This window comes from Pinus tabuliformis, chromosome Q, assembly GCF_031772625.1.
Source record: "Pinus tabuliformis cultivar Carrire ecotype Pingquan chromosome Q, CPIR1, whole genome shotgun sequence".
NCBI classification, from domain to species: Eukaryota; Viridiplantae; Streptophyta; class Pinopsida; order Pinales; family Pinaceae; genus Pinus; species Pinus tabuliformis.
Window position 1 is genome coordinate 972,206,296 of NC_142296.1, and position 15,902 is coordinate 972,222,197.

At 39.8% G+C, this 15,902-nt stretch overlaps 4 pseudogenes; 1 reads left to right on the forward strand and 3 right to left on the reverse strand.

Annotated features, from left to right (window-relative positions):
• Window positions 1–1,885: 1,885 nt before the first annotated feature.
• The window catches only part of LOC149222723 (putative alkaline/neutral invertase B pseudogene), a 37,510-nt pseudogene continuing 23,493 nt past the window's right edge, over window positions 1,886–15,902 (forward strand).
• On the reverse strand, window positions 4,198–5,265 carry LOC149222724 (glutathione gamma-glutamylcysteinyltransferase 1-like; annotated as a pseudogene).
• LOC149222725 (glutathione gamma-glutamylcysteinyltransferase 1 pseudogene) lies at window positions 8,841–10,295 on the reverse strand (annotated as a pseudogene).
• On the reverse strand, window positions 12,599–14,938 carry LOC149222726 (glutathione gamma-glutamylcysteinyltransferase 2-like; annotated as a pseudogene).

The following is a 15,902-nucleotide window of genomic DNA, read 5'->3' on the forward strand; positions in this document are numbered from 1 at the left end:
GGCGCCCGTGTGTGGTGACTTGGAGGCGCACCCAAGTTGGGCAAACAACACGATCGTGCGACGAGGTGAACGAAGGGTTGGTGAGTCATGCGGCGACCGTGCGGAGGCGCCGACGAGCTGGGCAACCGAGTTTGCCGAAGATTGTAAATTTGGCTAAGTATGAAACTTGGTGTTTCCAAGTATACTTGTAAAGCTTTGTAATATTGAAAGACTGTATAATATATTATCGGGCAAACTCATTGTTCAGGGAGTTGCCCCTCCCTTTATACTGTGCAATTGTGTTCTTCATGTATAATTGCTAATGTTAATGAATGTGTATGGGTGTTCATTGGTATAAAGGAAACATTAATAATACTTGGTTGCGAAACACAAACTAAGTAGGATAAGTGGTTAGGCGTAGTCCACGAACATAAGTATTGGTGAAAAGAAAGTGTTCGGTGGTGCCGCACCTCGCCAAGCGCGGTTGAAAGACTACTGTAGGCTCGGGGGCGTGACAGGTTTGGTTGTAACAGAGATGAGGGAGCTGAGATTTAAGGTCTGTGGTGTCCATCTTTTGGGTATTGGGTGCAGAGAGCTAAGCTCGATGACAACTCATTTTTGTATGTTCTTCAACTAGCTTAGATGCTATACACATTCTATCTGAAATCCTCATTTGTTTCCTAGTGGAAGATATGTATGTGTGTTGACCATGTAGAAACTAACAAAGGCCAACCCTCATGCTCATGCTTTGGTGGCTTCTAGTTGATGGCCACTACCTTTAACCATGAACGATTTAAATTTGTAAAATTTCCGCCGAACTATGAATATTGGTTTCGAATTTTGCTAATTTTATTTCTTCCAGAGAGGGTTTTCAACCAGTATTAGGCTAGCTCCTCCTAGTAGAAATGCAACAGTTTTTTCCATTGTTTCATTTGGTAAAGTTTATTTCTCCAATGAATCTTTATTCTGAATAAGTAGTACATGCTGCAGGTTTTGTTCAGTTCAGAAGTTCTATGATTGTTGGTTCTTTAGAACAATCCGTTGATCGAATATTGGTTTCCAAAAGAAGTGATTTGCCTCAAATATTTGTGGTGCTACTTAAGATTTTCCTTAGCCTTGACCTTTCTTGAAGCTAGTGGTCAAATATTTATAGCATTTGACTGCAGCTAGAGGTCCCTGAATAAGGTTCGTCGTGCTTAATTTTTACCTGTGAAGCATGTGTTGAAAGTCAATAATTTTCAATTTTTATTTAAGCTAAATGACACTTATATTTGCTAACATCATCAATTTTGTGCTAGGACTGGTCCTCTTTTGAAGTAAATTTTGTTTCCTGAAACATTTGCTTTAAGAAAATTTGCTTTTCCTTGGACAACTTTGTTTCTTATATGACAATTTTATATAAGGATGAATTTGTTTCTTTGAGATAAATTCCATTGTTATTCAATAAAGTTGCGTGCGACCTCAAATTTTTCTCTGTGAGGTTTATTCTACTTCATTTTCTGTCTTGTTTCTTTGGAACCAGTGTACTCCTGAACCGACTAGATTTATTTCACTAAGTCAAGCGTTCCTATTACGAAAGTAATTTTTCTTATTTGGGAATTTTTTCTTTCATTGTCAAGCAAATTTTTTGTTGCCAACGCTGATTTGAAATTTACATGTAAAATTTGTTTGCTTTGTTTGAGACTAATTTTATTTCCGTTTAGAGTTATGTATTGAGGCCACATGTGTTGTATTAATTCACTAAAACTTATTCCATGAGTCTAAAATTTAAATTTTCCTATTATTAGAGTAAATTTCGTTGTTTTCAGATTAAGTCTTATGGTTACTGTTTGATTCTATTTTTGGTTTTCATTTTTCTGAATTCGCTTGTTTGTCAGTTTGCTTTGAAGTAAAGAAAGGTGCATACATGCCTAAAGACAGGTTGAGCGTTTCGACACTTCCATTAGAAATTTCTCAGGAAACAAGAATGAAGACTGCAGAGACTCTCTACATTCTGAATGACAACGGTGCTTCTTATTTCTCAAAGCTTCTTGAGAAGCCAAGGCCTCTAAATATTGGGCGTCAGAGATCTTATGATGAAAGGTCTCTCAGTGAACTTTCTACATTGTCTCCACACCTACATTCCAGGAATGCATGCACACACTTTGAAGGTATGCTTTCACTAGGCAAAAGATCATTTGCAAACACAACTCGATCAAATCATACTTCCTTTGAACCACATCATACGATTGTTGATGCTTGGGATACTCTGTGACGATCATTGGTATATCTTAGAGGGAAACTAATAGCATAAACAACGATTCTTAAATATGCGGTGTTAGCGCTTGAGATTTCACCTCAGGCTGAGAAAGGTAAACCTCAAGGCAACATCAAACCATTCAGCCCCGTAGCTAGCCCTACGGGGCAGGAGAAGGCTCTCTCCGGTCAGTCTCGGTAGATCTTCAATTGATGAGATGACCAAACGGGTAACACTGATATTAGGCTAGTAAACTGATTAGAAAGATTGATTTTGGGGTTTTTTAATTAAATAACGGGGTTTTTCTGGGCTGTACGGGCAAAATCACAGCTTGAACAGAGAAATATAATGAACAACACAGAATACCGACTGAGGCAAGGTAGGCAAGAAATTTAGCATCAAATCTAGATTTTAAATGGGATGGCAAGACTGGTGAGGAGCTAAGGAGGGCAAACAATGACTTTGATCCTCTTTAAACAGTAGAAAACATTAAACATGAACAAACTTATAGGCAGAGCATGGCAGGCATGAATTCTTACCTAAACACTTCATTTGTTCAGTTAGAAATGATCATGTAGTGAAATGGAACATAACAGATTACATATGAAACAAGAGGAAAACTAATGCTAACTTATCATGCCACAGGAATCTCAGAAGTCAGAGCTGTGAAATTTCATTAAAAAACTCTGTCAAAAACTGTACACTGAAAGCTCTGTTCTCCTCCAGCACTCAGAATTTTCTTCTAATTCTCTTCTCTCTTCTCTTACTTACTAACTCTCCAACTCCTTTTTTTATTACAAAATGATTATTTTTATAAACTATTCTAAAACAAAAACAACAGATCGACCCCATAATCAGGGCGCTGTTTGAACTGCAATTTACAATAATAGAAAAGAGCACAGCCTTCTATTCTAAAATAATACAATGTCCCTCAAAAAATCCTCTGATAACTAATAAACATGGAGCGCAGATATTTTTGATTTCTGAGGCCTTGAAATAGGAAATTGGTTCCTATTTTTCTGTTGCGGTTGGTAATCTGGGTTTAATTTGGGTTTGACTTGACTCTGCCTTTGAATAGCGCTATATAGTTTCCAATATCAGCGCATACATATCTTGGGAATAATTGAAGCGAAAACTGTGTATTTGCTACAAGATCTTGGCTGTAGGAAATTGCTTCCTGAAATTGGTTGTCTAGTAACTGGATTAATAGAACCCAAGGAACGGACCTGAAATTTATCTGAAACCATATGACGAAAGTCGTTGATAGTAAACTGGACCAATGAATATTTCACAAGTAAGCTCTGTACCAAGGGTGCCACTGTAGAGAACCTCGATCTTGCAAATGGAGTTGCATCAACAAACTTTCCCTGGAGACTACCACCCTTAGCAGCTATAGACTCCAAAAATGTTCCAATAGTCGTTCTAGATGGAAACGCATGTGGATTAATTATAAGATCTGGACGCATTCCTGTAACTGCTGAAAACGGCATATCAACATTAGGCCATAACTGTGAGCAAACACCCCTTTGTCCATGGCGGCTACTGAATTTGTCACCAATGATTGGATTTCGGGTGCAGCGTACCCGTATTTTTACCTTTTGTAAAGGATCCTTTGACTTTGTTCCAATCGCAGCTACATAATCAACAACAGCAGTCTCAGCACCCTTCAGTTTATGAAGTTTGCTCTGAGTGGTTACAGTATCGATTACACTGCAATAAGGATCCCCTGATTGAAGAGTCTGGCCAATATTTAATTGTTCATTAGGATTATTTATACACGGACCAGTGGGGCTCCACTTGACGGCATGGATTTCCTTCGTGTGCTTCTTGAAATCATGTAGACACGTCCTTGAGATCATGTAGACACGTATGTTGCTTTCACACTCCATATCTTTGTTGTCAAGTCAATGCTCAAACCCGAGAAAAGATATGCCATTTGTCTTGTGCGTAGACTTTAACAACGCTCCTTGCATGATAAAGCTTTATTTCTGCTTAATACATCTCAATAACAATATACATACATCCACTGCATTATACTTGCTCACTAGCATACAAGCTTTATTACAAAAACACTCTTTTGATACACCAATCAGTTCACATTGGGTGACTTCCCTTTGGCAGCAAACATTTTCAATTATTTCCAACGAATTATCTTCAGTAGACCATGATAAAGCGCAGCACGAGGTTGCAGATGAAGACACGAGGTTGCAGATGAAGACCACTTATCCGCAACCTTGTAAATTTATGTTTCCTTTATTCGTTGCAATAATTCTCCCTTGATAGCAATTCGCTCAGCTTCTTCCTAATCTATAGTTTTCGCAGAGTTGTCCAACCTTCTAACTTCGTTAATCCACTTGATGAAATCTGTAAGATTTGCAGGTAATGATTAAAAAACTACAGAGAGGATTTTTCCTACACTGTCAAAACCTTCTGCTTTCAGAAGCTGCAGAACCAAAGTATAAAGTAAGGACGGACCCTGCCGGTGCTTCAAGATTAGCATAAACCCCCTGTATTTTTGAATCGTTTCGTCTATGGTATTCATTGCCTCCCAAAGAAGTGAAAGTGGAACCCAGTGGGGAGGATACTTGAATCGAGCGACATCTAAAACAAGTGCCATGTCTTTTCCAGCATGGTATCCACCAATCGGTGAAAAATGGCCAGATCCTGTCTGCTTTAGTGGAGCTCTATGATATGATGTAATCACATGGCAAATCTTCAGAAGAAGCACATTTTGCTACAAATCTCCGGAATTCATCAATAGAACTTTGATTGGAGCGGAAAGCTTCAACCTTAGCTCCAGAACAATTAACTATGCATGCCCTCAACTTTCACCTTTTCCAAAGGTTCACAACAGTCCAGCATCGATTCAGCGCCTCAAAAAACATGAACTAAAGTATGCGACTTCAAGGCATGCCCTTCCATTTTCTTCCAGGATCAATTGCACGAGCATTGAGAACAACTGCAAGAGTAGCCAATCCACAGTAGGCAGGTTCAGATTGTGTTTGGAAATATGAAATGAGTTCAAAGAATCCCTCCATGGTCCCATTTTGTAGAGCCCCACAAATGAGTTCATTCCATCATTTGAGTACGCCATTATCAAGCATTTGCACAACTCTCCCATGCACCAAATCTTGAGCTGAAACTCCCTCCTCCACATTGTTGCGCATACTCAACTACCGCACTCCGCGCATAGACATCCCAGCTCTTTGCCAATGTTTTGCTCAAAAGGTGCCTTGAATCAATCAGTTAGAGATATACACAATTGTTTTATTGAAGTCCTGTATTGGCCCATCAACAAACTGATTTATGTAATGCATTTTCTCCTTAAACATCACAGAATGCCACATCAATTTACTGACAGGATTGTTTATTGCTATGGTGACCTTTTCTCCTTATTTTTATACATGAGGGAGCAGGGCTTGATTGCTTGCATCCAATGATGGACTAAAGTATGCCTTTCATTCCAGCAATTCCTTTGCTAAGTAACCAGATTTGAGCAACCAAATGTATGGAGAGCTATATAACCAAATGACAACTGAAGACAACTTCTAGACCAGATCAAACAAATGGACATGATCGCTGATGATGTTTTGTTTCTTTTGTTTTTTGCAGGGATAGGAGCTTGAAGTCGCTGCTGCCTTTTGAAGAGCTGGAGATAAACTACATAATCTAAAACAACACATTTAATGATTTCTTCTTCAAAACAGGGTTTTGAAGAAGAATCAATCTCTGACATGAGACGGAGTCTAACATCGGCTCCACTTAGGATGGTAGCTGCCGATCCGTGGAGGTGCCAAGAACCGCAGAACTTTGGGAGAGCAGACAGTGCCTCCACCCATTGGGAAATGGAGTCATCATCAACGCAACTCTTGACTTATTTTCAAACTGAAACTGAACTCAAACAATCTTCAAGCAAACTAAAACAAGATGCTGCCCTTATGGCTGCTTATTTATTTACAAAGCTACCCTACTTTGCTGTACAAACACTAGATCAGGTAATACTAAAATGCCAAATTAGCCATTCAAGTAAACCTGAAAATGATGCCGCTCGAGAATGCTTCCGCCAGGACACAGATGCAATTGTTGGGAGCCCTTCATGTAAGTAATGACCCTGGTCACGGAAAAGACAGCCTGATCTGTCAATCAAACTGAAAAATGTGTCCATGTATGCCGCAATAGGATCACGGAAGCCAGACTCTGTTGGCTGCCCCAACTCTGCAATACATACTTCCAGCTGCACATTGTCAATGTAAACGACTGTAGGCAATTCTATGATATCTTTTTTCGAATGAGGAAGGATTTCCAAGAACTTTTTAGGGTCTTGGAAATCATATGACCGAATTTGCTCATCGAGACACTGAATCTCCTTTTCGATTCTTTCAACAATTAACTCATACAATTTAGTTTTGAAGACCTTAAAAGATTTCGAGCATTGTAGCAAGGCACTGAAAACATCTTCATCGAATTCAGTATCTGCTAACTTCTTTCTTATTTCTTCTACAACTTCACACAGGGTAGGGTTTGCCACATACTCTTCCATTGCATGAATGGATCAGCAAGCGTTGGAATGTTTGGATCGAATTGGAGTCGCCAGGTGAATGGTTCAGCCTGCATATGTGTCTGACTTCTGTCCACCATCAGCATCAGATCTGCACCTTGATTGCATGTACTGGGACAAGACAATCAACAAGTCGAATGTTCTCCCCAGTATGGTCGCCAGTATGTTAGCGCTTGAGATTTCACCTCAGGCTGAGAAAGGTAAACCTCAAGGCAACATCAAACCATTCAGCCCCGTAGCTAGCCCTACGGGGCAGGAGAAGGCTCTCTCCGGTCAGTCTCGGTAGATCTTCAATTAATGAGATGACCAAACGGGTAACACTGATATTAGGCTAGTAAACTTATTAGAAAGATTGATTTTGGGGTTTTTTAATTAAATAACGGGGTTTTTCTGGGCTGTACGGGAAAAATTACAGCTTGAACAGAGAAATATAATGAACAACACAGAATACCGACTAAGGCAAGGTAGGCAAGAAATTTAGCATCAAATCTAGATTTTAAATGGGATGGCAAGACTGGTGAGGAGCTAAGGAGGGAAAACAATGACTTTGAATCCTCCTTAAACAGTAGAAAACATTAAACATGAACAAACTTATAGGCAGAGCATGGTAGGCATGAATTCTTACCTAAACACTTCATTTGTTCAGTTAGAAATGATCATGTAGTGAAATGGAACATAACAGATTACATATGAAACAAGAGGAAAACTAATGCTAACTTATCATGCCACAGGAATCTCAGAAGTTAGAGCTGTGAAATTTCATTAAAAAACTCTGTCAAAAACTGTACACTGAAAGCTTTGTTCTCCTCCAACACTCAGAATTTTCTTCTAATTCTCTTCTCTCTTCTCTTACTTACTAACTCTCCAACTCCTTTTTTATTACAAAATGATTATTTTTATAAACTATTCTAAAACAAAAACAACAAATCGACCCCACAATCAGGGCGCTGTTTGAACTGCAATTTACAATAATAGAAAAGAGCACAGCCTTCTATTCTAAAATAATACAATGTCCCTCAAAAAATCCTCTGATAACTAATAAACATGGAGCGCAGATATTTTTGATTTCTGAGGCCTTGAAATAGGAAATTGGTTCCTATTTTTCTGTTGCGGTTGGTAATCTGGGTTTAATTTGGGTTTGACTTGACTCTGCCTTTGAATAGCGCTATATAGTTTCCAATATCAGCGCATACATATCTTGTGAATAATTGAAGCGAAAACTGTGTATTTGCTACAAGATCTTGGCTGTAGGAAATTGCTTCCTGAAATTGGTTGTCTAGTAACTGGATTAATAGAACCCAAGGAACGGACCTGAAATTTATCTGAAACCATATGACGAAAGTCGTTGATAGTAAACTGGACCAATGAATATTTCACAAGTAAGCTCTGTACCAAGGGTGCCACTGTAGAGAACCTCGATCTTGCAAATGGAGTTGCATCAACAAACTTTCCCTGGAGACTACCACCCTTAGCAGCTATAGACTCCAAAAACGTTCCAATAGTCGTTCTAGATGGAAACGCATGTGGATTAATTATAAGATCTGGACGCATTCCTGTAACTGCTGAAAACGACATATCAACATCAGGCCATAACTGTGAGCAAACACCCCTTTGTCCATGGCGGCTACTGAATTTGTCACCAATGATTGGATTTCGGCTGCAGCGTACCCGTATTTTTACCTTTTGTAAAGGATCCTTTGACTTTGTTCCAATCGCAGCTACATAATCAACAACAGCAGTCTCAGCACCCTTCAGTTTATGAAGTTTGCTCTGAGTGGTTACAGTATCGATTACACTGCAATAAGGATCCCCTGATTGAAGAGTCTGGCCAATATTTAATTGTTCATTAGGATTATTTGTACACGGACCAGTGGGGCTCCACTTGACGGCATGGATTTCCTTCGTGTGCTTCTTGAAATCATGTAGACACGTCCTTGAGATCATGTAGACACGTATGTTGCTTTCCCACTCCATATCTTTGTTGTCAAGTCAATGCTCAAACCCGAGAAAAGATATGCCATATGTCTTGTGCGCAGACTTTAACAACGCTCCTTGCATGATAAAGCTTTATTTCTGCTTAATACATCTCAATAACAATATACATACATCCACTGCATTATACTTGCTCACTAGCATACAAGCTTTATTACAAAAACACTCTTTTGATACACCAATCAGTTCACATTGGGTGACTTCCCTTTGGCAGCAACCATTTTCAATTATTTCCAACAAATTATCTTCAGTAGACCATGATAAAGCGCAGCACGAGGTTGCAGATGAAGACACGAGGTTGCAGATGAAGACCACTTATCCGCAACCTTGTAAATTTCTGTTTCCTTTATTCGTTGCAATAATTCTCCCTTGATAGCAATTCGCTCAGCTTCTTCCTAATCTATAGTTTTCGCAGAGTTGTCCAACCTTCTAACTTCGTTAATCCACTTGATGAAATCTGTAAGATTTGCAGGTAATGATTAAAAAACTACAGAGAGGATTTTTCCTACACTGTCAAAACCTTCTGCTTTCAGAAGCTGCAGAACCAAAGTATAAAGTAAGGACGGACCCTGCCGGTGCTTCAAGATTAGCATAAACCCCCTGTATTTTTGAATCGTTTCGTCTATGGTATTCATTGCCTCCCAAAGAAGTGAAAGTGGAACCCAGTGGGGAGGATACTTGAATCGAGCGACATCTAAAACAAGTGCCATGTCTTTTCCAGCATGGTATCCACCAATCGGTGAAAAATGGCCAGATCCTGTCTGCTTTAGTGGAGCTCTATGATATGATGTAATCACATGGAAAATCTTCAGAAGAAGCACATTTTGCTACAAATCTCCGGAATTCATCAATAGAACTTTGATTGGAGCGGAAAGCTTCAACCTTAGCTCCAGAACAATTAACTAGGCATGCCCTCAACTTTCACCTTTTCCAAAGGTTCACAACAGTCCAGCATCGATTCAGCGCCTCAAAAAACATGAACTAAAGTATGCGACTTCAAGGCATGCCCTTCCATTTTCTTCCAGGATCAATTGCACGAGCATTGAGAACAACTGCAAGAGTAGCCAATCCACAGTAGGCAGGTTCAGATTGTGTTTGGAAATATGAAATGAGTTCAAAGAATCCCTCCATGGTCCCATTTTGTAGAGCCCCACAAATGAGTTCATTCCATCATTTGAGTACGCCATTATCAAGCATTTGCACAACTCTCCCATGCACCAAATCTTGAGCTGAAACTCCCTCCTCCACATTGTTGCGCATACTCAACTACCGCACTCCGCGCATAGACATCCCAGCTCTTTCCCAATGTTTTGCTCAAAAGGTGCCTTGAATCAATCAGTTAGAGATATACACAATTGTTTTATTGCAGTCCTGTATTGGCCCATCAACAAACTGATTTATGTAATGCATTTTCTCCTTAAACATCACAGAATGCCACATCAATTTACTGACAGGATTGTTTATTGCTATGGTGACCTTTTCTCCTTATTTTTATACATGAGGGAGCAGGGCTTGATTGCTTGCATCCAATGATGGACTAAAGTATGCCTTTCATTCCAGCAATTCCTTTGCTAAGTAACCAGATTTGAGCAACCAAATGTATGGAGAGCTATATAACCAAATGACAACTGAAGACAACTTCTAGACCAGATCAAACAAATGGACATGATTGCTGATGATGTTTCGTTTCTTTTGTTTTTTGCAGGGATAGGAGCTTGAAGTCGCTGCTGCCTTTTGAAGAGCTGGAGATAAACTACATAATCTAAAACAACACATTTAATGATTTCTTCTTCAAAACAGGGTTTTGAAGAAGAATCAATCTCTGACATGAGACGGAGTCTAACATCGGCTCCACTTGGGATGGCAGCTGCCGCTCCGTGGAGGTGCCAAGAACCGCAGAACATTGGGAGAGCAGATAGTGCCTCCACCCATTGGGCAATGGAGTCATCATCAACGCAACTCTTGACTTATTTTCAAACTGAAACTGAACTCAAACAATCTTCAAGCAAACTAAAACAAGATGCTGCCCTTATGGCTGCTTATTTATTTACAAAGCTACCCTACTTTGTTGTACAAACACTAGATCAGGTAATACTAAAATGCCAGATTAGCCATTCAAGTAAACCTGAAAATGATGCCGCTCGAGAATGCTTCCGCCAGGACACAGATGCAATTGTTGGGAGCCCTTCATGTAAGTAATGACCCTGGTCACGGAAAAGACAGCCTGATCTGTCAATCAAACTGAAAAATGTGTCCATGTATGCCGCAATAGGATCACGGAAGCCAGACTCTGTTGGCTGCCCCAACTCTGCAATACATACTTCCAGCTGCACATTGTCAATGTAAACGACTGTAGGCAATTCTATGATATCTTTTTTCGAATGAGGAAGGATTTCCAAGAACTTTTTAGGGTCTTGGAAATCATATGACCGAATTTGCTCATCGAGACACTGAATCTCCTTTTCGATTCTTTCAACAATTAACTCATACAATTTAGTTTTGAAGACCTTAAGAGATTTCGAGCATTGTAGCAAGGCACTGAAAACATCTTCATCGAATTCAGTATCTGCTAACTTCTTTCTTATTTATTCTACAGCTTCACACAGGGTAGGGTTTGCCACATACTCTTCCATTGCATGAATGGATCAGCAAGCGTTGGAATGTTTGGATCGAATTGGAGTCGCCAGGTGAATGGTTCAGCCTGCATATGTGTCTGACTGTTGTCCACCATCAGCATCAGATCTGCACCTTGATTGCATGTACTGGGACAAGACAATCAACAAGTCGAATGTTCTCCCCAGTATGGTCGCCAGTATGTTAGCGCTTGAGATTTCACCTCAGGCTGAGAAAGGTAAACCTCAAGGCAACATCAAACCATTCAGCCCTGTAGCTAGCCCTACGGGGCAGGAGAAGGCTCTCTCCGGTCAGTCTCGGTAGATCTTCAATTAATGAGATGACCAAACGGGTAACACTGATATTAGGCTAGTAAACTGATTAGAAAGATTGATTTTGGGGTTTTTTAATTAAATAACGGGGTTTTTCTGGGCTGTACGGGCAAAATCACAGCTTGAACAGAGAAATATAATGAACAACACAGAATACCGACTGAGGCAAGGTAGGCAAGAAATTTAGCATCAAATCTAGATTTTAAATGGGATGGCAAGACTGGTGAGGAGCTAAGGAGGGCAAACAATGACTTTGAATCCTCCTTAAACAGTAGAAAACATTAAACATGAAAAAACTTATAGGCAGAGCATGGCAGGCATGAATTCTTACCTAAACACTTCATTTGTTCAGTTAGAAATGATCATGTAGTGAAATGGAACATAACAAATTACATATGAAACAAGAGGAAAACTAATGCTAACTTATCATGCCACAGGAATCTCAGAAGTCAGAGCTATGAAATTTCATTAAAAAACTCTGTCAAAAACTGTACACTGAAAGCTCTGTTCTCCTCCAGCACTCAGAATTTTCTTCTAATTCTCTTCTCTCTTCTCTTACTTACTAACTCTCCAACTCCTTTTTTATTACAAAATGATTATTTTTATAAACTATTCTAAAACAAAAACAACAAATCGACCCCACAATCAAGGCGCTGTTTGAAGTGCAATTTACAATAATAGAAAAGAGCACAGCCTTCTATTCTAAAATAATACAATGTCCCTCAAAAAATCCTCTGATAACTAATAAACATGGAGCGCAGATCTTTTTGATTTCTGAGGCCTTGAAATAGGAAATTGGTTCCTATTTTTCTGTTGCGGTTGGTAATCTGGGTTTAATTTGGGTTTGACTTGACTCTGCCTTTGAATAGCGCTATATAGTTTCCAATATCAGCGCATACATATCTTGTGAATAATTGAAGCGAAAACTGTGTATTTGCTACAAGATCTTGGCTGTAGGAAATTGCTTCCTGAAATTGGTTGTCTAGTAACTGGATTAATAGAACCCAAGGAACGGACCTGAAATTTATCTGAAACCATATGACGAAAGTCGTTGATAGTAAACTGGACCAATGAATATTTCACAAGTAAGCTCTGTACCAAGGGTGCCACTGTAGAGAACCTCGATCTTGCAAATGGAGTTGCATCAACAAACTTTCCCTGAAGACTACCACCCTTAGCAGCTATAGACTCCAAAAATGTTCCAATAGTCGTTCTAGATGGAAACGCATGTGGATTAATTATAAGATCTGGACGCGTTCCTGTAACTGCTGAAAACGGCATATCAACATCAGGCCATAACTGTGAGCAAACACCCCTTTGTCCATGGCGGCTACTGAATTTGTCACCAATGATTGGATTTCGGCTGCAGCGTACCCGTATTTTTACCTTTTGTAAAGGATCCTTTGACTTTGTTCCAATCGCAGCTACATAATCAACAACAACAGTCTCAGCACCCTTCAGTTTATGAAGTTTGCTCTGAGTGGTTACAGTATCGATTACACTGCAATAAGGAACCCCTGATTGAAGAGTCTGGCCAATATTTAATTGTTCATTAGGATTATTTATACATGGACCAGTGGGGCTCCACTTGACGGCATGGATTTCCTTCGTGTGATTCTTGAAATCATGTAGACACGTCCTTGAGATCATGTAGACACGTATGTTGCTTTCCCACTCCATATCTTTGTTGTCAAGTCAATGCTCAAACCCGAGAAAAGATATGCCATATGTCTTGTGCGCAAACTTTAACAACGCTCCTTGCATGATAAAGCTTTATTTCTGCTTAATACATCTCAATAACAATATACATACATCCACTGCATTATACTTGCTCACTAGCATACAAGCTTTATTACAAAAACACTCTTTTGATACACCAATCAGTTCACATTGGGTGACTTCCCTTTGGCAGCAAACATTTTCAATTATTTCCAACGAATTATCTTCAGTCGACCATGATAAAGCGCAGCACGAGGTTGCAGATGAAGACACGAGGTTGCAGATGAAGACCACTTATCCGCAACCTTGTAAATTTCTGTTTCCTTTATTCGTTGCAATAATTCTCCCTTGATAGCAATTCGCTCAGCTTCTTCCTAATCTATAGTTTTCGCAGAGTTGTCCAACCTTCTAACTTCGTTAATCCACTTGATGAAATCTGTAAGATTTGCAGGTAATGATTAAAAAACTACAGAGAGGATTTTTCCTACACTGTCAAAAACTTCTGCTTTCAGAAGCTGCAGAACCAAAGTATAAAGTAAGGACGGACCCTGCCGGTGCTTCAAGATTAGCATAAACCCCCTGTATTTTTGAATCGTTTCGTCTATGGTATTCATTGCCTCCCAAAGAAGTGAAAGTGGAACCCAGTGGGGAGGATACTTGAATCGAGCGACATCTAAAACAAGTGCCATGTCTTTTCCAGCATGGTATCCACCAATCGGTGAAAAATGGCCAGATCCTGTCTGCTTTAGTGGAGCTCTATGATATGATGTAATCACATGGCAAATCTTCAGAAGAAGCACACTTTGCTACAAATCTCCGGAATTCATCAATAGAACTTTGATTGGAGCGGAAAGCTTCAACCTTAGCTCCAGAACAATTAGCTAGGCATGCCCTCAACTTTCACCTTTTCCAAAGGTTCACAACAGTCCAGCATCGATTCAGCGCCTCAAAAAACATGAACTAAAGTATGCGACTTCAAGGCATGCCCTTCCATTTTTTTCCAGGATCAATTGCAAGAGCATTGAGAACAACTGCAAGAGTAGCCAATCCACAGTAGGCAGGTTCAGATTGTGTTTGGAAGTATGAAATGAGTTCAAAGAATCCCTCCATGGTCCCATTTTGTAGAGCCCCACAAATGAGTTCATTTCATCATTTGAGTACGCCATTATCAAGCATTTGCACAACTCTCCCATGCACCAAATCTTGAGCTGAAACTCCCTCCTCCACATTGTTGCGCATACTCAACTACCGCACTCCGCGCACAGACATCCCAGCTCTTTGCCAATGTTTTGCTCAAAAGGTGCCTTGAATCAATCAGTTAGAGATATACACAATTGTTTTATTGCAGTCCTGTATTGGCCCATCAACAAACTGATTTATGTAATGCATTTTCTCCTTACACATCACAAAATGCCACATCAATTTACTGACAGGATTGTTCATTGCTATGGTGACCTTTTCTCCTTATTTTTATACATGAGGGAGCAGGGCTTGATTGCTTGCATCCAATGATGGACTAAAGTATGCCTTTCATTCCAACAATTCCTTTGCTAAGTAACCAGATTTGAGCAACCAAATGTATGGAGAGCTATATAACCAAATGACAACTGAAGACAACTTCTAGACCAGATCAAACAAATGGACATGATTGCTGATGATGTTTTGTTTCTTTTGTTTTTTTGCAGGGATAGGAGCTTGAAGTCGCTGCTGCCTTTTGAAGAGCTGGAGATAAACTACATAATCTAAAACAACACATTTAATGATTTCTTCTTCAAAACAGGGTTTTGAAGAAGAATCAATCTCTGACATGAGACAGAGTCTAACATCGGCTCCACTTGGGATGGCAGCTGCCGCTCCATGGAGGTGCCAAGAACCGCAGAACTTTGGGAGAGCAGACAGTGCCTCCACCCATTGGGCAATGGAGTCATCATCAACGCAACTCTTGACTTATTTTCAAACTGAAACTGAACTCAAACAATCTTCAAGCAAACTAAAACAAGATGCTGCCCTTATGGGTGCTTATTTATTTACAAAGCTACCCTACTTTGCTGTACAAACACTAGATCAAGTAATACTAAAATGCCAGATTAGCCATTCAAGTAAACCTGAAAATGATGCCGCTCGAGAATGCTTCCGCCAGGACACAGATGCAATTGTTGGTAGCCCTTCATGTAAGTAATGACCCTGGTCACGGAAAAGACAGCCTGATCTGTCAATCAAACTGAAAAATGTGTCCATGTATGCCGCAATAGGATCACGGAAGCCAGACTCTGTTGGCTGCCCCAACTCTGCAATACATAATTCCAGCTGCACATTGTCAATGCAAACGACTGTAGGCAATTCTATGATATCTTTTTTCGAATGAGGAAGGATTTCCAAGAACTTTTTAGGGTCTTGGAAATCATATGACCGAATTTGCTCATCGAGACACTGAATCTCCTTTTCGATTCTTTCAACAATTAACTCATACAAT